The 25,390-nt window shown below is 48.7% G+C and overlaps 1 protein-coding gene across 1 annotated transcript in view; it reads left to right on the top strand.

Annotated features, from left to right (window-relative positions):
• The window catches only part of FSTL4 (follistatin like 4), a 714,076-nt gene that overhangs the window by 130,166 nt on the left and 558,520 nt on the right, over positions 1-25,390 (top strand). Inside the window, exon 2 of the mRNA XM_015083153.3 lies at positions 3,785-3,874. The gene's annotated coding sequence lies outside the window, so the exon portion shown is untranslated. The remainder of the gene's footprint in view (positions 1-3,784; positions 3,875-25,390) is intronic.

The raw sequence follows: 25,390 nt of genomic DNA, 5'->3' as shown, positions 1-25,390 counted from the left end.
CAGAGGCTGAGACTGGGGCACTACGATGGATAGCCGCACAGAACTGTATGGAGAGCAGGATGGATGGTTCCCCAAAGGAATTGAAGTTGCAGCAAGAGCAGCCTATTTCCGGAGCCCAAAAGAACAGGAGGAGGCTTGGGCTAGGATCATGGTGACCCAAGGCTGAGAAGAAATGACATGTGAGAGCCCTCATCTTGGTCAGCTTCATCTCATATGTACCCAGGCATCCAGCCATGTCCTCCCTCAGCTCTGTGAAGGCTGACCAGTGTCCAGCAGGTATAACTGAGATGGGAGCAGCTAGACATTTCCCTGGAGCATTACAAAGCTTCTTGCTGCCCCCAGTTATGTTGCATTTGCCATAAACTTTTTTTAAATGCCATATTTGGCCTCTCCCAGGATCTTGTGTTTGAGGAGAACTAGACTTCTCAGCTGCATGGGTTTTATGGTGAAATGTACCCTGTTCAGGAAGGATCCAAATTTTCTCTCTCCTTTTTCCTTTCTTCTTGATTCCTTCTTGCTCCTGGCAACTTCCTACTTAAGATTTGCAAAATTATGCATTTACTTTATCAATATTTACTGAGAACCTATTGTAAGAAAGGCCCTGGGATCAGCCTCAAAGCAAACAAACCAGTCCTGGCCTCAAAGACCAGCAGAGAGGTCAGATAGTCAATGAAAACAACACCATCACCCCATTGGTGAGTGCATTACTCAGTGGCTCTTGGATATGTGCTCCAAAGGGGCAGCATGGGGTGTTCAGACCATTCAGGACTGACTTGCTCATGGGGCAGAGAGGCTTCTTTGAGAAGGAGACGTTGAGCTGAGAGCTGAAGGGTGGCTGAGTTTTGGATTTTGATGAGGGGAAAGGGGTGGGGACGGGGAGAGTGTGTTTGATGCCAGGGGTCTGTGTAGGGAACTAGGAGCTGCTGCCTGGAAGGGGCTGGGTGAGTAGGCAGGATGTGGTTTGGAGGTAAAGCTGCCGGCCTCATGGATGGAGTTGGAGGGGTGTGGTGGTAAGGAGAAGGAGAACAAGGGTGATTACAAGGCTGCAGCTCGGTGATGGCGGTGCCATTCGCTGAGGTGCATAAGGCTGGGAGGAAGCTTCTCTGGAGGAAATACCCACAGGTGCACGTGTTGTATCTTGGACATTTCGTGTTTGAAGAGATGCCAGGGAAGCAGCTGGGTATATGGATCTGGGCCTAGAGACACAAGCGTGGGAGCTCTTGGCCCAGAGATGGTGAGGGAAGCCATCGGCACCTGTGTGTGGAGTTGGGGGAGACCAGGACTGCGTCCCCAGGAGGTGAAGTGTTTGGAGGTCAGCGAGAGGAGAAGCAGTCAGCAAACGGGTAAACCCGACTGGGCGAAGGCAACAACCTGCCTGTGATAAATCATGCCAGCGCTGCCCAGGCTGCAGATGTGCACTCTGAGGACCCCCCAGGCACCAGGGGCCTGTCGCTGGGTGATGGATGAAGGCTGCTCCCACCCACCCACCTTCCTCCAGCGCCTACTTCCTGCCACCACCAGGTAGTCCCTCAGGAAGAGAGAAAATAGCCGAGTAGGCTCATCGTGACAGCCTTTTAAAAGTGACTTTTAAAACTTGTTATAATTGTGGATTAAAAGGCCCATTGCTCTGTTTGTGGTGGAAGAAGTCATTTTCGAAGAAATTTCTGGGGAGGTGGAGTGTTCTGGCAAATTGGTGAGGTGGCGTTTGCAGCTCCAGGCTTATATTTCAAAAGCCACTAAAAGCCCCTCAAGAAAGTGCTGCAAAGTAGTCATTTTGAGAAAGGGAAATATTTTGTGTGTGTGGTGGGGGGAGGGAGGAGGAAATGCCTGCTGTGGAGCGTGCAGGTGCAATGGGCAGTGGGAGGAGGAAGCGGGAGGCCCCAAATGCTCACACCAGGGTGCCAGGCCCACAGGGTGGCTCCTCCAGCTCTCTGCACTCCCTGTGCATACTCCTGCCCCACCCTTGCTGCCACTGTTCCCTCATTTGGAAGACCACTTCTCAACACCATCCTTTCCAAAGTTAACCCATTTTGCGGACTCCTTTTCCCCAATCTTCCTGGCTCCTAATAGCCTTCGCTGACATCTGGGGGCCCATGACTTCTGTATGACTGCCATATGTCAGTCACCCTACTGCTGCTCTCCAGTGCGTACCTCTGGTTTTCCACTAGCAGGCTGTGGTATGTGCTGAGAGAGAAGGCCATAGGGGTGTGGGTGAACTCCACAGAACCTCACTGGATGCTTTTCTCCTTGCCAAGGGGTCAAGATGCTGTGAGGTTGCTGGTACTTGGCATGCATCCTGTCTCTGTCCAGGGCCTTGTTACTCCCACATGGGGCTGCACCAGCAAACACAGGCAGGATGTGTTTTTGTGTGTGTGTGTGTGTGTGTGTGTGTGTGTGTGTGTGCGCGTTCGTGCACGTGCTTGGCTTTTCTATGGTTGTCAACATCAGGAAAGCTAGACAAGCTGGCCAGGAGAGGACTGCCCAGCAGAACCCCATGGGATTGAGAGATCATTCACAGTTTGCCTATAAGCACACAACTACCTCCAGCTGGGGACCAGGCAGGAAGGGAGAATTAGGGCCTCCCCAGCCATGGCACCAGGTGTCTCCGGGTCCCAGTGGGATCCCAGGACCTGCCTCAGAGCCTTGTGCTCAGGGTGGCATTGCAGCCACCTGGGCAGGCTTCTGGGAAGACAGAGCTGCTCCCCTGCTAGGAGCTCGAGAGAGGTACAGAGAAGTGGTGCCTATGGACACTGGCTTTCAGGCCTGGAATCTCCTTGAGCCCCCGCCATGGAGCACAGTGGAGTGCTTTAGAGACCTCATGAGTTCTTCTCTGCTGAAGATAGCTTGAGTGGCATTGGATACTGCAGCCAATTTCTAGAGTTTCGGACTAGAGAGATCCTCAGAGACAGCTCAAACCCAGACTTTGTGAAGACGCCAAAGGACCCAGTGTTGGCTCCTAGGTATTGGAATTGTGAGGCTGGTGCCTACAGGGGTCTGTGTAAGTCACAGTGTCACAAGACTTGTGGTCATTTAGTCCTAGCTCCGTTCTGAGGGGAAGGGGGACCAGTGGGTCAGGTGAGGCCACAGCCGCCTACATCCTCTTCCTCCCTCTCTCCCTTTCTTCCTTTCTCCCTCTCCTTTCTGCCTGTCCATCTGTCCAACCATCCACTCTAGGCCTCTAGGCTGAGGATACAATGGCTAAGGTCCATGCCCTTGAGTGGGGGGAGACAGACAGGAACCAGACAGTTACGTGGTCTGTGTGAAGGGTGCCACTTTTGCAGAGCATGGGGCTGTAGGAGCCCATTGATCTGGAGGGACAAGAGGCTTCCTGGGATCTCAATCATCCCGGGACCTTCCCTGGTAGGACTGGGTACAGCCATCACAGGCTTTAGTGAGGGTGGTTGACCAGGAATGGAGGGGAGACCTGATATGTGCCCCTGTGTTTATAGTTTTTGTTTTGTGGTCCTCTTGTAAATGCAGGTTTGTAAGTTTTCTCTCTCTCAATGTCTCATTGTTGAGCTGACCTAAAGCCATATCCAGGAACCACATACACGAGAAGGGTTCATTTGTTCACAATAATGAAATCTGGTATTTTTAGACACTTTCCTGGGCAGACACGTCCTCTCAGAACTGGCTTCCCTCAGCTCTCTCTCCCAGCTCCCCTGGGAAATGAGGCAGCTGGGTTAGCTGAATTTCAAAGATGATGACATTCTGAACCTCTAGAAAACACTTTTTTGGATTCTCAAAGCGCATGAATCAAAATGTTATTTTTACTTCTTTTCAGCCTGTTGAGGGGAAGCCTGTGAAGGGGCACAGCAGCCCACAGGGAGAAACCAGGCCAAGCAGCTGTGTGGGAGCAAGCCTGCATCTGAGGGTGAGTGGGGCCTGGTTAGGTTAGATGGGGGGCTGTGTTGATTTGGCTGTAGGTGTTGTGGGGTCTCCACATGAAGGAAGTGCTTTTGGGCCATGTGGTCCTTGGGTGAGGAGCAAGGGATAGGGAAAAGTGTGGAATATTTGGGCTTCTGTATGCTGGGTTCCAGAGCTTTGCTGGGTGTTTGTGGATTGTTTGACCTGAGGGTATATCTGGGGGAGGAAATGCCACCCTGAGGTGGACCTCTGGATCAGAGAGAAGGAGCTCAGATATAGCCAGGGGAGATGGACATGAGCTGCTGCCACCCTGGGGACAGACATGGTTGAGAGTGACCCCTAAGAAGGACTAAGAGGAAGAGTGGTCATGAGGAGGATGAGAAGTCCTGGACTCAACATGGTCTGGTCTTCAGTAGAGTTAGGGATGGGCACTGTTCATTTTGAAGCTTCTTGGTTTTGTTTGTTAATCTGATAGCACGGATTTGTTTCTCTGTGGTTACAAAACACACTTTTGTGCTTATCTGAGAGACAGCTGTGTCAGGGACAATTTGGAAAGTGGTTGGGGTGGAGAATCACTGGTAAGCAGGGGTGGAGGAGAGCAGGGAGAAAAGGGGGTGCATGGGGCAGGGTCTGGAGGGTCTCAGGGGGTGTCAGCGTCTTAAGTGCTTGGGAGCCGCCGTGATTCCCAGAGTACTTCAGGAGACTCCCCTCCCGCCATGACATACCTACATTCCCAAACCACCTGTCCATGTGAATACTAGCTTGGGTACTGCATTTTCCTTACTCACTGGTGGTCATTCTGGGTAGGGAATTTAAGCCTCATAGAAAAGGGGGCCTGTTTCCCAAGACCTCACAGAGACTTGGCTCCTGTGAATGTTTATATCTCTCTCCTGAACTTCCTCTAGATACCATTTCACTCCATTCAGAGGGTCCTGTTGGGTATAAGTCTTGGGAGATGCTCTTTCAAAGCTGCCTGTGGCCCTCTGAATGATACTGGGAAATGACATATTCTCTGCTCCCGTCTTGGACATTCTTAGTGACCATCAGTGTATCACGGGATCTGGGAAGTCCTTCTGTAAAAGAAATCTGTTAACCTTTCTTTCTTTTTAAAAATTTTTAATGTTTATTTATTTTTGACAGAGAGAGAGAGAGAGAGAGAGCATGAGCAGGGGAGGGGCAGAGAGACAGGGAGACACAGAATCCAAAGCAGACTCCAGGCTCTGAGCTGTCAACACAGAGCCCAACATGGGGCTTGAGATTGCAAGATCATGACCTGAGCCGAAGTCGGACGCTCAACCGACTGAGCCACCCGGGTGCACCCCCACTTTTTAAAAAAAATGTTTATTTATTGATTTTGAGAGAGAGAAAGAGAGCACATGCACAAGTGGGGGAGAGGCAGAGAGAGAGGGAGAGAGAATCTCAAGCAGGGTCTGCACTGTCAGCACAGAGCCTGATTCAGGGCTTGAACTCACAATCCCATGAGATCGTGGCCTGAACCAAAATCAAGAGTCAGGTGCTTATGCAACTGAGCCACCCATGTGCCCCTGTTAAACTTTCTTCAACCTAGTGTTTCCCAAACATATTTGACCACAGATCCCTTTTGTTACAGAAAGCCTATGAAAACCCTATGCCAGTCTCCTCCCCCAACATATGCATCTTGGAGGGCTTGAATACTCCCTCCTCTCCTGCTAACTACACTTTGAACTCCCAAGCTCTGAATTTCCTCTCCCATGGTGGAAGTTAGGCAGGGCATTTATCATCGGGCCTGCAGTGGCTTCCCCTGAGCTTGTGACGGTCCTGCGAGAGCCAGGGCACAGACGCATCTGTTCAGGCAGCACGACTCAGCTGCAGCTTGCAGGCCAGTTGCTTCCTGGTTCAGCCAGAGCAGCTGGCCCAATGGCCAGTGTGTATGTTCACCTTCATGGCCAGATGAAGCTCACCTCAGCCCAGAAAGCTCCGCAGAGAACAGGACGTGAGCAGAAACACTCCATCTGTCCAATCTCCTCTCCCGACTGCAGCAGCCCAGGCCCCAGGCTGTTCTGACTGCCTTGTTTTGCATATAGCAATGAAATATTTAAGGAAATTCTTCTCATTTTGAAAACCTTTTAGTCAAGGCACCAGGGGCAGCCTGAACATGTGACAGAAATCTCTGAAGCTTGGAGAGAGGAGCAGAGGGACATAGAGGAAGAAGGAACCACTTCAGAGGTTGGGGCTTGCACCAGAGGGGTCAGGAATGGTTCAGGGGTGGCCATCTTCTCCCATCTTCCCCCTGATTGCCATGCAACATGGGTGCCACTGACCTGGAGCCTGAGTGGACATGGTTCTCCTGAGTGCTGGGATGGAGTCCTGGCCTGGGAGGCTTATAGTGTGTCCCTGAGAAGTAGTTGTCTCTCTCAGAGATTGGGTTTCTCCACTGATAAGACCACATGTTAGTCCAGATGCTCTCTGGGGCTCCAGCATTCCATTTGGAAGCTGGTTTGTCTGTTTACATTGGTTTGTTACCAATGCTGCCTCTATTCCCAATGAGATGAATTGAATCCAGTGGCTATCCTGGAAGGGAGGGCTGTACCTAGAAGGCTCACCCAATTGTCACCTGCAGTGGCTCACACAGATCTGGCTTTCCTGCCCACAGGGATGGGGCAGCTACATGTAAGGGTCATTGTGGTGCCACATTTGTGTGCTGACCTTCTGGGGATAGCTCTATGACTTGACTTATTTTGGGTGTCCTCACAGTGTTATGTCTGCAACCCTGACTGTGTCAGGGATGGGGTCTGCTCCTGGCAGGACATAGCATTTGTAATGCAAAGTGCCAGCCTCTTCAAGACTTTGCTTGGCCCTCTGTCCTGCTTCTCCACTGCCCTGGCTCCTGGCCTAGGCAGACCTGACCTGACCCAAGTCAGAGGTGACCCTGGAATGGCCAGAGCGTCTGCAGAGCCCGAATCTGTGCCTCTCTGGTGATGCAGCCTCTCCATGTTCAAGGGCACGTGCATGCCCATCTCCCAGGGAAGGGGTGAGCAGCTCCCCCTCGGATGATTGATTAACATCCTACATTTCCCTTTGCCAAGGAGTCTCAGAAGCACACAGGCAGATGGCTTCTCTAGGAATTCCTCTGGGGAACCAGGCTTCTACAAATCCACATGTGGAAATCCAATATTCAAATGAGAGAAGAAATTGGGAAAGAAAATATGCTCTTCCCCTCTCTCAGTTAAAATCTGAATGCAGAGCTGGAGGGATCAGAAATAGCTTCCACTCTCCCATGGCTCCCCTCCCTGTCAGAGGAAGAAGAACAGACCTGGGGCTGCTTCTAACTCACTCTGGCAAAGAGGCCTCCAAAGGGCTACTGCAGGGAGATGTGAGTCCAAGGAAGGTAGCCCCAATTCAATTGAACAGGCTTTGCTTAAGCAACTGCTGTGCACTAGGCCTGAGCTTGACCTAGCATGGGATCAGGTCCCGTCATGTATGGCTTAAAAAGCACAGACTCTTGGCACAGATCTAGGTTCTAGTTCTGGCTCTGCCTGTTCCAGCTGCGAGACCTTGATCTAGGAGCTTAGGCTGTCTGAGCTCCAGGTTCTCAGTCTGTAAAATGGGCTCGTAATATCTGTCTCACAGGGCTATTGAAAGGATCAAATGAGTGCATGAATATGACATGTTTAGCACAGGGCCTGGCTTGGATTATAGCACACTCTCATCAATCACATGACCCCCAGGACCCCAATAGTCAGAGGAGATGTGCTCTGTGTTAGCAATGACAGAACGGAGCCCGAGGTTGGATGAGTTTTCCTAAAATCATGTGGGCTGTTACTGATAAAACAGTGCTGGAATTGGGGTCTGTCAGTTTTGCAGTAGGACAGATGTCTAGATGGGGGTCCCTGCCCAGGTGTCAGGTGGTCTCGGATGAAGAAGACACTGGTCAAGGTGGGGGGTGTGCTCTGTTGTCCCTGCTTTTTGGCAGAGATTGGGCCACTAAGAACACATTTCTTACTTTAAGTGTTTTCTTCCTCCTCAAAAAAAGTGTTGATAGAATTCTCAGGCATTAGAATAGCTACCTGGATCCATTCCCCTAGGTGGGCAAAGGCAGTCTCTCTGTGGCAGGAGAATTTGGGGTCCCTTTCCCCCGAGCCCTGACCTTCCCCATCCTGCCCTGCACCCATGTTTTATGGTGTGCTGCTTGCTCTCTGGCATTTGCCTTCTCTTGTTCCTTTCCCTGAGATTTGGTCCCATTAATGTTTATGAGCAAATAAAACTTGGATTGCTGCTTTGGGCCATGGGATCACTGCTGACTTGGAGAGGGACATCTAATTTAACATAATCCTGCTCCTTCGTCTTTCCATGACTTCCACTGTATCCTCCTCTGGGAAGATGAGCAAAAGGAGTGGAAATGTGGTTAAAGCATAGGCCTCGCCTTCCTCTCCTCTCCTTGGTGCTGTCAGTCTGTTGCTGGGTGGGGGTGAGGTGGGACAAGAGTCAGACGGAGTGTTGGAAACACAGATTTTGTTGTATGTGGATTCCCACATGGACACAGACATGCAGGGATGAGGACCTTTGGAGACTCATGAGCTCTGGGGTGTCATGAATGGTGTGTCAGTTGGTTTCCCACAGAATGAGCAGGGCTGGTGGATATGTTTGATCATAGGCATGAGGTTGCCCCATTCCTTCCCTGGAGCAAAAAACTGAACAACCTAAGTCATTACTTCAAGGATAAAATCTAGTCAGACTGGTGTGTGGGATCATGTATACCCTCATGTTTGTGCCGTGTGTATCATTTTTATTTTCCTAAGTGCACAGAGTCCTGTTTGGGCTTCTTTCCAGGACTTTGGAGGAGCAGTCTTGGGGGGGGGCAGGGTGGGGGCTGAGGGAGGGGAGGGCCGCACAACAGCTGCCTCAGGTGAGAGGCTGCACTTGGCTGCATCATAGAGTTGCATCTCGAGGACGGGCAGTGTATTCCTTCTGGGGCCGTTGATGGGGCTGTGAGCCAGGCAGGAGGAAGGTAATTATATCATTTCATGTCACTCTTGTCTCAAGGGGCCAAATTAGCTGACTCTCCAAAACTAGGGTTTACTTTTGACTTTTTAATTTACAGTCTGATGCAGATGGATACTAGTTCACTCTTAAATTTTTTCTGGAACAGCTGAGGTGTGCCTGGCACAGTGGGCAAGACTGAGGGGAACAAACATGGCTCTGAACCCTGAAGATCTCACAGATTAGCAGGAATATGGGACAGACCACACCTGTGACAGTACTCAGGAGGATGGGAAAATGGGTGGAAGAAAGGTATGGGGAACGTCAAGGGTAGGCACTCCTACGTAGGATGCATAGTCTCCATGGGGGCCCGGCAGGTGGGCTGGCCTTTAGAGGACACACTTCATTTCCATAGGAGGAGAGGGGATGGTCAAGTCTTCAGGGAATGGTCTGCCCAAAACAGGTGTGTACACAGAGAGACAAGGCTATTTGTTAAGAGGTTTTGTGAAGGGGGGTCCTGGGAAAGTGGCTGGAAGAGGTGATACCCTGAGCATTTGCAGATGCTCAAGAGGGTATTTGTTGAAGAGGTATGTGAATCAATGGATGAGCCTTCCCTTCTCTGACACATATTTACTGAATGACTACTATGTGCTGAACACTTTGCTAGGGGCTGGGTATGCAGCTATAAACAGGTAAATATCACTCTCTTGTGAGTTTATATTCTAGCAGAAGAATATAGCACACAAGTAAACATAACATATAAATAATATACGCAGCATGTTAGGAAGAACTAAGTAAGTATAAGGGGAAAAGAATGAGCAGCACCAGGTAGGGGGATGGGAGCATCAGGGGTATACATGTATGTTTGGGCAGAGACTGCAGTTTTGACCAGGATAGCAGGGTAGGCCTCTTTGACAGGGTGACATTTTAGCAGCTGGAGAAGGATGCAAGGAATGATCTAGATGCATATTTGGGGGAAGAGCCTTTCAGGCAGAGGGAATAGCAAGTGTGTGAGAGTCTGATACAGGAGTGTGCCTGGTGTACTCAAGGAGCAGCAGAGGCCGGTGTGGCTGTAGCAGGGTGAACAAGGAGGCAGTGGTAGCAGGGAAGGCCAGAGAGCCCCTGGGGGCCTTGAAGGTCAGCATAGGGTTTGGATTTCACCCTCAGTGATGTGGGGAGCCTCTGGGGGATTTTGACTGGAAGAGAGAGATGATGTACCTTCTGTTTTTTTTTAATGTTTATTTTTGAGAGAGAGAGAGAGAGAGAGAGAGAGAGAGAGAGAGAGAGATCCAGGGAGGAGCAGAGAGAGAGAGGGAGACACAGAATCCGAAGCAGGCTCCAGGCTCTGAGCTCTCAGAACACAGCCTGATGTGGGGCTCGAACTCACACCCTGAAATCATGACCTGAGCCAAAGTTGGACACTCAACCAGCTGAGCCACCCAGGCACCACTGTAGCTTCTGTTTTAAAGGCATTATTTTGTGTGATGTGTGAAAACCTGACCTTTTGGGGGGCAAGGGTGGAGGCAGAGAGGCCAGGTGGGAGGATGCTGTGGCCTCTAGGTGAGAGGTGATGGCGGCCTTGGCTACAGTGGTGTCGTGGAAGTGGTGAGAAGTGGTTCCATTTGGGACATAGATTTCTTAACAGACTGAATGTGAGTGTGTGAGATGGGGGAGTCTAAGATCTGCCTGGGCTTCAGCCTCAGCAGCTGGGCCTGGCCAGGCTTTGGGTGGAGCACAATGGAGTTGGATCAGAGCTGATTTGATGGGCTGGAGATGCCTGTCTTGTATCTGCATGGAGATATGTGTGTGTGGGGTAGCTGCCTTTCCTCATCTAGAGTTCTGGAAAGAGGGTGGGGCTAGAGACATGAACTTAGAGGCTGTTGGCTTTTAGATGGTGTTAAAACCATGAGATGGGATGAGACCATGGAATGAGATGGGATTATAGAGAGAGGCTACCATGTTATTTAGTTTTAAGAGCCACACATTCTGTTTAGCACTTCCCAGCATCCCTGTCTTTGTCTCCACCACAACCTGATGAAATAGCAGCTATTATTTTCCCCATTTAGTGAAGAGGAACCTGAGGATCAGAAGGGTTAAGTAAATGACTCAAGATAACAAAGCTCCTAAAGGTCAGAGCTACGGGTACCTGGGTGGCTCAGTCAGTTGAGTGTCTGACTTTGGCTCAGGTCATGATCTCACGGTCAGTGAGTTCAAGCCCTACATCGGGCTCTGTGCTGACAGCTCAGAGCCTGGATCCCACTTCAGATTCTGTGTCTCCTCTCTCTTTCCCTTTCTCCCACCCGCACTCTGTCTTTCTCTCAAAATAAACATTAAATTTTTTTTTTTAAAAGTCAGAGCTAGAATTTACATGTAGATCTGTCTGATTCCAAGTTATTTTTTTAATCATTGTACTTATTGGCCCTCTAAATTATAGACCTAATTCTGTGCTTGGTGGGCAATCTACTGAAGTATTTTTTTTTCCCCCACTGTGGTTTTTGAACAGAGAAGGGACTCAAAGCTGTGGGCTAGCTAGGAAGATGCATCTGGAACCTGGGGGGCTCCTGAACAATGTACTGGGGAGAGGAGGTGGAGAGGTGGAGACCAGGAAATGAGTATAGAGAAGGTTTAGACCACATGGTGGGAGTTTAAAAAGGGGCCTGGAGGATGGATTTCCTGGAGGGGAGAGCCAAGTTGTGGCAAACCCAGTATTATGAACTGAATGTGTCCCCCTGAAATTCATATGTTGAAGCCCTAACGTCCACTATGGCAAACCAAGAAAGTAACTAAGGTTAGATGAGGTAATTAGGATGGGTCCCTGTCTGATATGGTTAGTGTCCTTACACAAAGCGACGCCAGAAAGCTCAGGTACGTGCTCTTTCTCTGTGTTCACACACTGAGAAAAGGACCTCATGAGGAGGAGGCCATCTGTAAGCCTGGAGGAGACCTCTCACCAGAGACTCAGTTGGCTAGAAGCTTGATCTTGGGCTTCCCAGCCTCCAGAACCGTGAGAAGTAAGTGTCTGCTGCCTCCCAGTCCATGGTGCTGTCTTATGGCCTGAACAGGCAAATACACCCAGACCCTTTGGTAGTCTGGCTTTTTCCAGAGCTGTATGCTTCTTGCCAGGCTGCAGGGCCTAGCAGTGTGGTAACTGGTTTCTTAAAGAACTTCTTCCTCCCACCCCCACTAAACAATTCAGTGGATTTGAATGGGCCGGAAGACTTATTGAACAATTATCTGCTGATTAGCTTCCTTGTGGAGTCTAGAGAGAATTGTTGGAAGAAAATTGGTAAATTCTTTTCATTCTTAATAAAACCTAACATTATCTTGCTAATGCCTGATATTAAGAGTTCAAAGTCATCTCTACACCACTGATCTTCAAAGGAAGAGATTGCCTAATTTATTTGACAAGGCCTGAAAAAATATGGGTGACGCTCCTTTCAGATGGGGATTTTATTTAATTTTTTAAAAATCTTTTAAGCATTTTTTTTGTATAAAAATTGGTGTAGTTTTTTTTTTCCATTTGAAAACACCAGCATGTGGGGGAGAGATGCAAACAAAAAACAAAAAAGATACTTTTATAACATTTTCACTGTTGAGAAAAGAAAAAAGTTGTTCCACTAGAATTGAAAAGTCCAAAGATGAAATAATTTCATTTTCTTCTCTTAAAGGCTATAAAAGACCTTGCTTATGGATTCCATCTCTGTGTCCAGAGAAGCCAAGTTACTCTTCAGTGGCCCAGGAGTTCAGGATTACAGAAAGGTCGGCCCAGGTTTCTGGGCACATAGTCTAAGCAGAAGGGTGGAAACATCAGGGGATCCAAAACCTCGCCCTGTAGAAATATTGTGTGTGCGTAGGGGGGAAGGTGTGTCCCTGAGCCAGAACCCTAGAGGTACCACATCTGCTTCCTTTTACCTTCCAGAATATTGGGTTAAAAAAAAAAAGTCGAAGTGACATACTGTTTGGGGAAACTATTTTAGGAGTAAGAAAAGCTTTGACAGATTTTACTATAGATGGGAGAAGAAAGCTATCAAGAAGTTCCCACCACAAGGCAAACATACTTCACTTTTCTGGAACTCCTGTAGTATAGGAGGTTAGTTTTGATTTCTTTTCCCAATAGACTAGATTGGTGGAGTAGGCATTTTGGCTAATAACCAAAGGGTAACCACAATCCAGGGCCCAATTCCCTATAAAGTCACCCCAGTGCCAACAAATGGTGTGTTGGTTCCTTATATCCTGAAACTGGGAAATTTCCTAATGCTTTAGATGGGAATTTAGAACATTGAATAAATTTGCAAGATGGCTGGCTCCCCACTACCCTTGCCACGTTCTCGCTCTTGGCTTCCACTGAATCTGCCTGTTCAGTTATGGCTTGTGCGTCCCTGAGCATTCCAAGGTCACTGAGGGGCAGGAACCCCTTCTGGGAAGGCTGGGGTGGTTGCTTCCATCCCTGGTCTGAAGGGTACTCTGGTCTCATGCTGTTTGATTGAGCTACTTTTAAAGAAGGTGCAGAGAGGTAGGTGCACTCAGTGTGGTCAGCATCTTGGGAAGTGGATATTTCAGGGATCTTAATGTTTTCTCTCCTTTTTCTGAGAAAACCCTTTCTTAAAAAAAATGAGTTGTCAACTGCTCTTGAGGCCCTATAAATTGATTTTGGCTCTGTCCATTACAGGTAGCTTCTGTGTGAAGAACCTGTATAAATCTTACTCAGTCAGGGAGTGTTTAAAATGGCAAATTTCAGAGTAAAGGTTTAACAAAAACCATAAATAAAACTTCAGAAGTAATGGAAGTGTTTATAAGCATCTGTGGAATTCTGTGCTAGAACAGCAGATGCGGTTCATGTGCCAAGAGATTGACAGAGGGCTGTGTTTACGGTGGGAGAGAAAATATCGATCTTTATTTGGCCTCTCCTCAGAGGCTGGACTTGGAGAAGCGTTGGCTGTGAGCAGGGCTCGTGGCTAGGCTCATGAGGGGAGTTTATCACTGTCAGCGGCCATGGCAAGCCTGGACTCGAGAGTCGGCCAGTGGGAGAGAAACTTGCCAAGGACCAGCGCCTTGAACCCACCAAGCTTCCAGACCTCCTGCGTGCCTTGCATGATGGGAGATGCTAAAGTCACGGTGATCTCGGGCGCATGAGTGGTTCTGTTGGTTGAGCGTCTGACTTTTGCTCAGATTGTGATCTCACCGTTCACAGGTTTGAGCCCCGCATCAGGCTCTGTGCTGACAGTTCAGAGCCTGAAGCCTGCTTCGGATTCTTTATCTCCCTCTCTCTGCTCCTCTCTACTCACGCTCTGTCTCTTTTTCTCTCAAAAATAAATAAACAGTAAAAAAAATTTTTAAAAATCATGGTGATCTCATAATTCTGGCACTAAGCCATGGGGCATTTGAAGCAATGTGTCTGCTCCCTGTTTTCTAGCTAAGGAAACTGAAGCAAAGGGGCGTTTGTGACTTGCCCAAGTCCTCCAGCAAGCCGTTATTGGAGGCTGGAGTACAGCCAGTGGTTCTCAGTACCTAGCCTGAGTGGTACCTCCTACGTTTCCTTCCTTCCCATTTAATTCCACCTCTCTGAACAGTTACTGAATCTGCTCCATGCCTGGAGCTGGGCTGGGTACCAGATTGTGGGAAGATGCTTCAGCATGCAAGGGTTTTTATTTTGCCTCCTCTGGTGTGCTCTCTTCCCTCTGCTGGGACTTGTGCACATAGAAGGCAGTGTAGAACAAAACCATGGTAATTGTCACTCATCCATTCACTCATCCATTCATTCAATAAGCATTTGATGAACACCTGCTATGTGCCAGGTTCTATGCTTGGTGCTCAGTAAGTAATAATGGGCAAGTGTTTGGTGCAAGGGAAAAGTTTGAAGGTTGGCCCAGAACGGGGGAAATTGGTGGGTGGGTGGGGGTAGGTGGAAGCTTCCTGGAGGGGTAGGGCTGAGCTGGACCCTCAAGGAAGGCAGGGTTTGAACAGATGGGCAGCTTCCATGTGGGAGAGGCAGAGCAAGCCAAGGCCCTGGGTATGAGTGTGTGTCAGATAACCAGACAGCAGGTGGGCCACTCTGGTCAGTGTCACCTGTGGGGTGGGGCAAGCTCAGTCCTCTGGAGCTTGTCACTCTGGCCATTGGACTCCAGCCTGGAGTCCTTTTTTGGCTGCACCCAGGAGCTGAAATATGGGCCTCTAGTGCTGGGGGTGGTGCATAGGTGTGCTGGTGGGGATAGCTCCCTTTTTCTTCTTAATATTTATTGATTTTTGAGACAGCCACTCTGAGACAGAGCATGAATGGGGGAGGAGCAGAGAGAGGGGGACACAGAATCTGAAGCGGGCTCCAGGCTCTGAGCTGTAAGCAGAGAGCCCAACGTGGGACTCGAACTTACAAGCTGTGAGATCATGACCTGAGCCAAAGTCAGACGCTTACCCGACTGAGCCACCAGGCCCTCCTTGGTATGTAGCTCCATTTTCTTCTTACTCTTGTTCTTCTGGGAACAGTGCAACGTCCCGGTTCTGCCAGAAAACAATTGCATTGTGAGGCTCTCACACCAGCAACATTTTGCTCTCTACCAGGCAGATTGGGGTCAGACTGTGGCCTTTGTCCACCCTTGTCTCTTGTCCTGGTGTCCATCTTATTTCCCCCAGGCAGCCTGGGTTCTCTGAGGGTGGTCTCCACTAATCCCAAAGAGCCCAGCGTAGGCCTGGACACATGCTGAGTGTTGCCAGGTAAAACAGAAGATACTCAGTTAAATTTGAATTTCAAATAAACAGAAAATCATATTTTAGTATAAGTAGGTCCCAAATATTATATAGGTTATTGCATGCAGTGTTTGGGACATAATTATACTAAGTAATTATTTGTTATTTATTTGAAATTCACATTTAGCTGGGTATCCATTAAAAATTTTTTTTAAATGTTTATTGTTGAGATGGACACACACACACATACACACACACACACACATGCACACACACAGAGTACAAGTGGGGGAAAGGCAGAGAGAGAGGGAGACACAGAATCTGAAGCAGGCTTCAGGCTCCGAGCTGTCAGCACAGAGCCCGACACGGGGCTCGACCTCATGGAGTGTGAGATCATGACCTGAACCGAAGTCAGACGCTCAACTGACTGAGCCACCCAGGCTCCCCTGGGTATCCATTTTTTTAAACTAAATCTGACAACTCAACCCTAAAAGGCTTGCTGATTAGTTATTGAAGCTCAAGGATTTCTAGGTTCATGGAACACACACAGTTTTAGGAATTAGATGCACCAAGAAACATAGGATGGAGCAGAGATTAGGAGCCTACATTCTGAATAAGACTGTCAGGTTCTCATTTACTAACCACAGGGCCTTGAGCAAGTTAGTTACCTGTCCAAGCCTCTGTTTTCTTATCTGTGAAATGGGAACAGTGATAGTCCCTATGTCATGAGTCAGAAATAAATGAGATAATGCCTTGCTAGCATAGTACCTGACACTTGAAAGTCTTGACAGAGTGAAAGGCACCATTACTATTGTTACTATCATTTTTGTTTTTGCTTTTGTTACCCTACGGGGCAAAAAGCAGGTGCTCTCTAGCTGCCCCCCAAAAATCCTCTGTTCCCTCGACTCCTGCCTTTCTTTTCCTGTCCCCTGAGTGTATTTTCTAAGTGAGGCAGCCTTGGTTTCCTGAGACCTGTCAGATCTCTGTCCCTGCTGCCATGCCTCCACCTGGTACGGCTAAGTTTCTGCCCACACGTGTGGCTTGGGTAGCAAATCCTTCAGTACACTTTATAATGGCACATAGATCATTACAGATGGGACTCAGGTTTTACAAAATATTTTAGGAGGTAGATAAATTAGATCATGAAAAGTGCATAAGGGACATCAATTATGCAGGAGCCAGAAGAATGATTATAAAGTGATCTGGCCTTAGTTTTGGCCCATGAAACGTTTAATGGCTGCCATTAAAGTAGAAAATATTCCTTGCTTCCTACTTGAGAGAAGTGGGCTGGTGGGGTCGCCGTTTTGCTCAAGGAGGGATTGTAGACCACATGATGACCTCCTTTGCCTGTGGGCGTCTGAGGAGTAAAAGGTCACTTGGGAGGAAGAGAAAACTGGTGCTGGACTTTTTGAGGTGGAGGAGTCCTGGGGCTCCAGGACCACGTGGGGCCAGCTGAGGGCCTGGCTGAAAGGCTCTCCTGGCTCTCTTAATCCAGGGCAGAAAGTGCACACCAGAGTATCATGGTGGAGTTGTTAGACACCTTGAGTCCTGGTCTTCAAAAGTCCCCCGAAGCTGTTATGTTTGTCCTATCTCCTGCCCAATAGCAGTGCAGACCTGACCCTCAGTGGGCTGCCACCTGCCAAATTCTCTGGGCCTGGAGTCTGCTGGAGAATATGGGCATCCAGGGAGAAGGGGCAGGTGATCATGATCCCGTGAACACGCTGTCCACATCTTCTTTCTCCCCGAAGGTTTGGCAAAACCATGGCTGGCCCCACACATGGTTTCCATGATGGTGTGCTGTGCTTCTTCCTTTTCTCACTCCTGTGGGTGTTGGGCTGGACACGTGGCGTCCCAGTTGAGCCTGTTGTGGTGTGAGGGTTTGTTACCAGGTGAAGGTATCATGGCAAACATTCCCAGGCCTGCCTTCCTATGGTGGGTCACTCTCGGCCATTCGGTGTCTTTTGGAATCAGGGTGTATTTCTATGCTGGTCCCTTGGAGCATAGCTGGTGACAGCCATTAGAAGGACAAGGCAAAGTGGAAATGGTGGTGGTTGCAATACTTGCAGCCTCCAGCAGTATGCCCTTCGTGGGAGAGCTGAGCATGGTTTGCTGAGTGAGTATGCAGCAGAGTGGAGGAGCGCTTTGTGAGGGGAGACAGAGTGGGAGGCGGGTGTGCCCTGTGCTGTCCACCTGTGCTACCCAGTGATGGTCTGTTCCTGCTGGAGGTCACAGGTGCGGGAATATGTTCTCATCTCCCCCGTGATCCTGTTCCCTGGGGCCTCTAGTCCTTCCTCCACAAAATCACCATTTCACTGAGTCCTGCTTATTTCTGCCTTGATGCTGGGCAAGAACACAAACTTTTTCTTGGAGCACAGGAGGCAGTGATGGGCAGTGCTCACTACTACCCCAGGCTCCTAAGATGGCAGCCCTGTGCTACCACTTGCAGGTTGGGTGGCCTTGGATAAGTTAGTCTCAGTATTCTCAACTGCAGAATGGGGATACAATGATGCCTGTTGCTTATAGTGCTTGCAAATTGAATTCTCAGTTGGGTGCTCTTGGAGGAGTAGTGTGTTCTCTGCAGGTAGAAAGGTGGGTGTGGGGCCTTTGGCCTTGCTTGGCCTTTGAGAGATAGGGGTTTTGTGGTGGGCACTTGGTCTTCCTGGCCTAAGTCTACCCATCCTTACACTAGACTTAGTAAGTTGTCAGATTTCCTTAAATATCAGCCAGTCAACTTGCACCACTGGGTCATGAACTACTATTATTACCTACAATAGCTAACATTTGTCTAGAGCTTCTTTGCACCAGGCTAAATGTTCTGCCTGCCTTCTTTTATTTAACCTTGGAACTCGGTAGACAGGCAGCTGAAGGCTAGAGGTGTTAAGTAATGTGCCCAAGGTCACAGAACTAGTCAGTGCTGGAGGTGGGATTTGAACCTGGGAGTCCCTCTCTAGGGCAGAGAAATAACAGACAGGCCTGCCCAGGAGGAGATTTCCCAAGTCCTGCCTGTAGCACACCATTCTAGAATGGGGTAGCCTGTGGTAGGGGGTGGGGGGCGGGCAGGAAGGAATTTCTACTGTTTTCTCCAGACATGGCTGAAGGAGCCCCGTGAAGGTGAATTCATTTTCTCTTGGAGTCCATCATCAGTCAACTTTCTGTAACTTGCTTTGAACTAACAACCAGTCTAGAGAGAGAAATGCTTCCCCAAACCACCAAAGGATGCCAACATGCTGGAAAGGACAAGGTGGCCCAGCACACACATGAGAGGAAGGGCACAGGGCTGCCTCAGCCATTCTATGAGCTGATGGCTGAAAAAGAATTTTAGATTTTGCTCCTTAGGCATTTTGCACAGTGAAGGGAAATTTAAGAGATTTTGCATGGAGTCCCAACAAGGCAGGAGAACTGCCATGTTGAAGGAAGCAAGGAGATGCATGAAGGTCTGTGTTTGTGGGGCTGGCATGGGTGGTTTACAGATTTCTATATAGATGATGCTCATTTACGGCCTTTGAGAGGGAAAGGTGTTACTGATAATTGTGTTGAGATAGTAGGCATTAAACTAAGACTGTCTTTGGGCACAGTTGCAGATTATTGCTATTTATTTATTAAAGCAACCCTCTGGTCTCTGATGAGCAGGACCCCTTTTGTCTGGTTTGAGTTGTGTGCCTGTTTAGAAGTCATGTGGCACATCACTTAGCTACTCTGAGGTGGGCCATTAAAAGGCAGAGAAAGTATCTAGGCAGAAGAAAGCCGAAGTTTCTTCCAAGGCCTGGGGGGTCCATGCAGCATGAGCATTTAGGAGTTTTTGTGCTTGGGTTTTCCACCTACAGGGGGTTTGCTAGAGGTTTGGAGATCACTTATCACCATAAACTTTGTACTCGTGTGTGTGTGTGTGTGTGTCTGTGTGTGTGTGGTGGTGGTGGTGGTGCCAGTGCCGGGCACCAATGGTGCAAAGCAGTAATGGAATTCTCACGGAGGGGAGTTGCCCGGCAGCTCTGAGGTCTTTCCCAGCTCCCTAAGGACACAGGGTTCTCCCACCACCCTGCATGCTACCCAAAGAGCAGTGTGAGGGCCTGATTCCAAGCTCGCTTCGGGCTCAGGAGCGGTCCTTCTGACTCAGCCTGAGATGAGAACTCAGGCAAGTTCCCATTGTTTCTAAGAGCAAAAGGCAGGGCTGGTTGCTGTGGCTCAGGCACCTGTTTGCTCTTGTGACAACAACCCTAACCAGCTGTATCTTGAGCTAGGTCTTTGGTTGTGCGAACCCATGTGTAAGCGTCACTGAGAGTTTGACGCAGTACGGTCACTGCTGGTTTTCTGGCTTGCCTCCTCCATCTTTGCCACTAGAGAGGGACTGAAGCGGTCCTTTCTGTCCCAGATTGGAGTCCCACAGGGAAGTGTCTTATTGGCCTGTCTCTGACCAAGCACTGAGGGCAGCACGGGGAACTTCGAGGGGCCCAGCTCAGGACAGAGCTGTAGTTCTCACCATGTGCAGTAGCTGGGAATGATGGAAAGACAGAACACAGCAGCTCCACTTCCCGTGGCTGCAGAGTGGAGAAGTGGCTCCTTGCAGGAGGGTGCACTTTCCAGAAGAGGGAGGGATGTATCCCAGGAGGCTGTGGTGGGCCAGCACACACTTTTATCAACAGCACACGGTGATAGTTGTACGTTTTGCTGATTGATCGAAGGGACAGTGTTTGATTTAAATGTGTATTTCCTGATTACTAGTGAGGCTCAACATTTTCCCACAGATTTTTTTTGGACATTTGCGTATTTTTTGTGCATCACCCATCTGTGGCCCTTTTCTATAGCTGAGTATTTCAGAGTAGGGGTGGGTGAATCCGAGTTTGCTATTTTCTGCCGTCTTTGGTGGGTAATTGCATCAGCTGTATTTACTCCTGCTTAGCACAAACCCATCTAAGCCTTCGGGAGACCAATGTGGAAATGCAAGAAAAATACTCTCCTCTTAATCAAATTTCTTGTATTATGAATGCTTATTAAATATTTTATGTGAGGATTGTAATTACTGATTAAGGCCAATATCAATAGCCTCGGATAATCAGTGTTTAACACTAATTAGAAGGTACTGGGTAACCCCCCAGTGAGTTGTCTATAACAGTTTGGGGATTGCCATAATTATGGGCATGCTGGCTGGGGTGTGTGTCCGTATCAAAGCCTAGTTGATGAGCAGGGTAAGTGCAGTGTGGCGGGAATCACTGCTGAATTGGGGTGCTCCCCTCAGCTGTGCTGTCTTGCCTGGGGGAGGCACGGCGGTCAGTACTGTGCCCTCCTGTCTCCAGTCATGTGGTATTTGGGTTAATGAGGTTTTACTCTGAATGACGGGAGGTTTCCAGCCTGAGAAGTGGGACATAGATCACTGCCTCATCTATCTGCCTATGTGCATGTGTCTCCCTTCCCTCCTACACACACAAACACACACACACACACACACACACACACACACACACACACACACACAACTGTTTAACCATTACTGGCTTTGTTCAGAATGGTTTCTTTTTGAGAGTTTTGCTCTGCTTCTAGAGAGGGCGCTTGGACTTGTTGCAGCAAGGGACCCTGGCTGTAAAATGTCTGAGTCACACTAGCATCCCAGCTCTGGCCACTCAATGGCTTACAGAACTTGCGGGTGGAGAAAGAGGGGCTTGGCCCTGGGGCTCAATGGCTCAGTGACAGTCCCTCCTGAGAGGCTTCCTCAGCCATGGGACAGCATTTCCCTCCTTCTTGGGAAGTGGGCTAGAAACAGCCACCCAGGACCAGTAGGGGAGTTAAGAACGTGCAGTGGGGAGCCACAGGAGGAGGGACCACTCACGCTACCCGTGGGTGGCTGCGTATAGTGTTGCCTCAGTGGGGAACTGGCTTTGGGGTCAGAATCCCAGCCTCACTTCCCTCCAGTTCTGGGGCTTTGGAAAAGCCTTGGCACTTCTTTGGTAGGCACCTTGAGGTGGGATATCATGGTGAGGTGAGGTCATCTGGAGCCACTCAGCCGGCCTGACTCCCTGATCACACCTCTGCCCTGCTGTGCAACTGTGACAAGTTGATTCACCTCTGAGCCTCAGCTTCCTAACATGTAACATGAGAACACTACCAGTATGTACCTCATTGGGTTATTTGGAGGATTAAGTGAGCGGTAAGGAATTTTGAGTAGTGAATAGCACACGAGTGCTCATCAAATGGAAATCCAGTAATCCCCCCTTTATCTACCATGTCAGTTATTTGTGGTCGACTGCGGGCTGAAAAACAGATGATCCTCTTTCTGAGAAATCATCAGAAGGTCAGGGGTAGCCTAATGCCATATCACAATACCTACATTGTTCTCCCCTTTTTGCCTCACCATGCAGGCATTTTATCTGCTCATACCATCACAAGAAGGAGGGGGAGTACAGTGCAGTAAGATATTTTCAGAGAGAGAGACCACACATAGCTTTTATTACAGTATATTGTTATAATTATTCTATTTTATTATTAGTTACTGTTGTTAATCTCTTACTGTGCCTAATTTATAAATCAAGCCTTATCATAGTTATGTATGTGTGGGAAAAAATGATATATATGGGATTCAGTACTAATGACAGTTTCAGGCATCCCCTGGGGGTCTTGGAACAACACATCCCCTGTGGATAAGGGGGGATTACTGTGAATAAAAAGTTATATAAGTTGGCTGAGATGTGCTAGGCAGTACTCACCAAGTGCTCAAAATACCCACTGTGCTGGTGCTGGGGCCACAAGGTGTGAATGAGCCACACCATCCAGTGGGAGGCACAAGACCAGCAAATGAACCAGATGGTTACAGATGGTGGTTTGTGTCACAGAGAAAACTATCACTAAATCAGGGTGAGGTGGTAAAGAGTGATGGGGTAGGAGGGAAGGTTGTTTTTGGTAGTTGGACCCAGTGACGTTTGAATGGACACCCAAATGAAAGGCAGGAGGGAGTCCTGGCAGGAAGCAGAAGAAAAGCAGGGGGCAGAGACCCTTCACTGATGCTGGGGCTTCTCTGCCCATGTGTCTGCATGTCCCTTCCTGTGCTCTGCTCACTTCTCTTGCATGTTCGCTCCCAATTGCTTGTGCCTGTGGCTCTGTGTTCCAAAGTGACCTTAAGCTCCTGGAACTGCCTTCCCTCCACATGGAGATCAAGGAGGTACCTGGGGACTTCCAGGGGGACAGCCCTAACTGATAGCAGAAGGCTCCAGGGGTGTGCTCACCACTTCCTTTGTTCTGGTGCGGGGTGGCCCATACTTTCCAGGGCTCCCCAGAAGTATCATGTCCCAGTCACCCTTGGTGGGATTTTGCTGGATGGTGCTCACTCCCCTGGCCTTGTCCCCTTCTGCTCCTTCTTGCTCACTTTTTCCACTGGTGTTTTGTGGGAATGCTTCCCTAATAAGTCCCTTTCACATGAACCTCCTATTGGTTTCTGCTTCTGGGAACCCAAGATAGACCCTGAGTCAGAAGTGAGTGTGACATGTTGAAGGGCAACGGGAAAAAAGGGCTGACGGTAGGGAGAGGTTGAATGCAGGGGAAGCTGGAGAGGTGGGCAGGGCTGGGTCCCTAGGGCCCTGTTGGCTGTGATAGATTTGAGTTTTAACAAGAGCAATGGGAGCTTATTGGAAATTTCTAGGTGGGGGAGTATGTTATGTAATTTGTTTTATAAGAAAGGACCTCTCTGGCTACTGTGTAGAGTAGATCATTAGGGACAGGAGCGGAAGTGGGGAGACCTAGCAGGCTGCAGTGGTCACCTGGGAGAGATGGTGGGTGCTAACTAGGAGGGTGGCCAAGGGGACGGATTTGGGATTTGTTCTGAGGATCGGTAGGTGATCAATGACTGTCATGTTTAGACGCATGTGTTTTCCCAAAGTCATAGCAGGTTAAAGATTTTGAAATGAAGGCTGTGGGCCTGTTGTGGTCTCGTGGTGGTCCTGCTCCATGGATCCTTCCCCAATCCCACCACAGACACAAGCAGAGGCCTCTCCCTCCCCCTGAGCCCTGGAGACCCCATTGGAGCCTTTCTAGGGCATTACTTTCTACCCTGTCCCAGCCGCTGGGCCCTGCCTGTGGGACTTTGAGGAGGGGTCATGTGGAAAGGCCTTGGGGCAGGATGTGAGGACTTGGGCAGATCTGGCCTCTCCCTGGGCCTGTCTCCTTGCCTTGGGCTGAAGGGAGTCAGAGGTGGGAGTGCTGAGGCCCCCACGGAGGCCAGTTCAGGGGCTTTTCAAAGGGATGTTTTGGAGACACCTTGCCTAGGGTGTGAAAGGCAGAGGGCTTCTTCTCTCACAGAGGGGCCCGCTGAGACCCAGCCTCAGTAAGATGGATAGAATGGATCTAGCGTGTAGCTCAGCCTCCCACAGACATGGAGACCCTGTGGCCTTCCTAGGGGACACTCCTCTGAGAGCAAAGGCCAGACAGAGCCCATGTCAGCTGAGATTGGGTTGCATTGGAATCCATTTTGCTTCTTCAACTAGAGACACCATTTCCACAGAAAGCAAAACAGTTGTTCTCAGTTCTCTTTCTTTCAGAAATTAAGTCTCTGGAATGTTAAAATACTTCGCTCTGACTTTCAGCTCCCAGGGGACAGTTCCTTAGGAAAAAAAAGCAAACAAACTCTTTACTGCATGAGACATAGAGGTCTTTGGTGAGTTTCAGTGGGAGGTGGGCTGTCTTTGAGAAACCTTTTTCCCCATGCTACACATCTTTTCATGATCTGAATATAAATAGGATGCTGCCAGGTCTATGGCTTGGTTCTCAGGACACATCTGGTGGGCAGACATGGAGAGGCTGTGTTCCTGGGTGCTAGGATCTCTCCACTCGGAGATCCCCAAGACCCCAGGGAGGCCAGGAAACTCAACCTCAAGAACCTCTAGAACCCTCTGGCCGGCAAAGATCCCCAGTTTCCCCAGAAGTCATCAGTGGTGTCTGGGGAGATCTAATCTGTCTATGGGAACTTCTAAAATTAGAATATTCAAACCTCCAACCAGAAATTCCACTTCTTTTGTGTCTAGTCTAGAAACATAGTCCTAATGTGTGCAGAGTCATTTATGCAACTGTTAAGTGCATTTTGGTTCTAACAGAGACAAAATAGAAACAACCCTAAATGTCCTGAATATTAAATAAACTGTGAACTAGCCATATTAGGACCTGCTATTTAAAGTTGAAGATCCTTAAGCTAGATGTGTTTACAATGTTGTAGAAAGACCCCCACGCTTTATTACTCAGTGGAGAAAGTAATTCACAGAATAATTTGTGTAATGTACCCTTTATGTTAAAAACCTCCCTTATATGATAACTTCATTTCTCTACATACACAAGAAGCCAGCCGAAGACAGTGATTCTCTTGGGAGGGACCTGGGATTGGGGACGGCATCCTCAAGGGGGACTTGCGTTTTATACCTACAGTTTGAGTATTTTTAAAATGAGAATATTTTTCAAAACTACTTGTATAATTGAATAGGTTATAACAGGACATAAGGTAATTGATGCTGATTATAAGAAAATTTTAAATACAGAGAAATACCCTGTGTCCCACTATTAGCATTTTGGTACACTATCGTCCAATCTGTTTTTCCCTTACGCATTTTTACATGGTATTAAGCATATTGGGTGTATATTTATATAAATGCATATGATTTTGTACCCTGCTTTTCCCTCATAGTATTTTGTCATAAACACTTTCTGTCCTGTTTCAAACTTTCTATAAATACCTTTAATAGCTGCATAAGTTTCCATTGTGTATATTTAGCCATTTCCCACTTTTCCTTACCTAGGAAATCTTCCACCAGTCTTGTGAGACACCTAAAATAGTTTCTCTTCCCATGGCTGGTACAAGGCTGGTACATGAAATGCAATCAGTGCATGCATATGTGTGTGGGGAGGCTGAGTCACT

The sequence above is a fragment of the Acinonyx jubatus genome, chromosome A1 (genome assembly GCF_027475565.1).
Source record: "Acinonyx jubatus isolate Ajub_Pintada_27869175 chromosome A1, VMU_Ajub_asm_v1.0, whole genome shotgun sequence".
NCBI lineage: Eukaryota > Metazoa > Chordata > Mammalia > Carnivora > Felidae > Acinonyx > Acinonyx jubatus.
The sequence above is the reverse complement of the archived record's forward strand: the minus strand, read 5'-3'. Positions and strand labels throughout refer to the sequence as shown.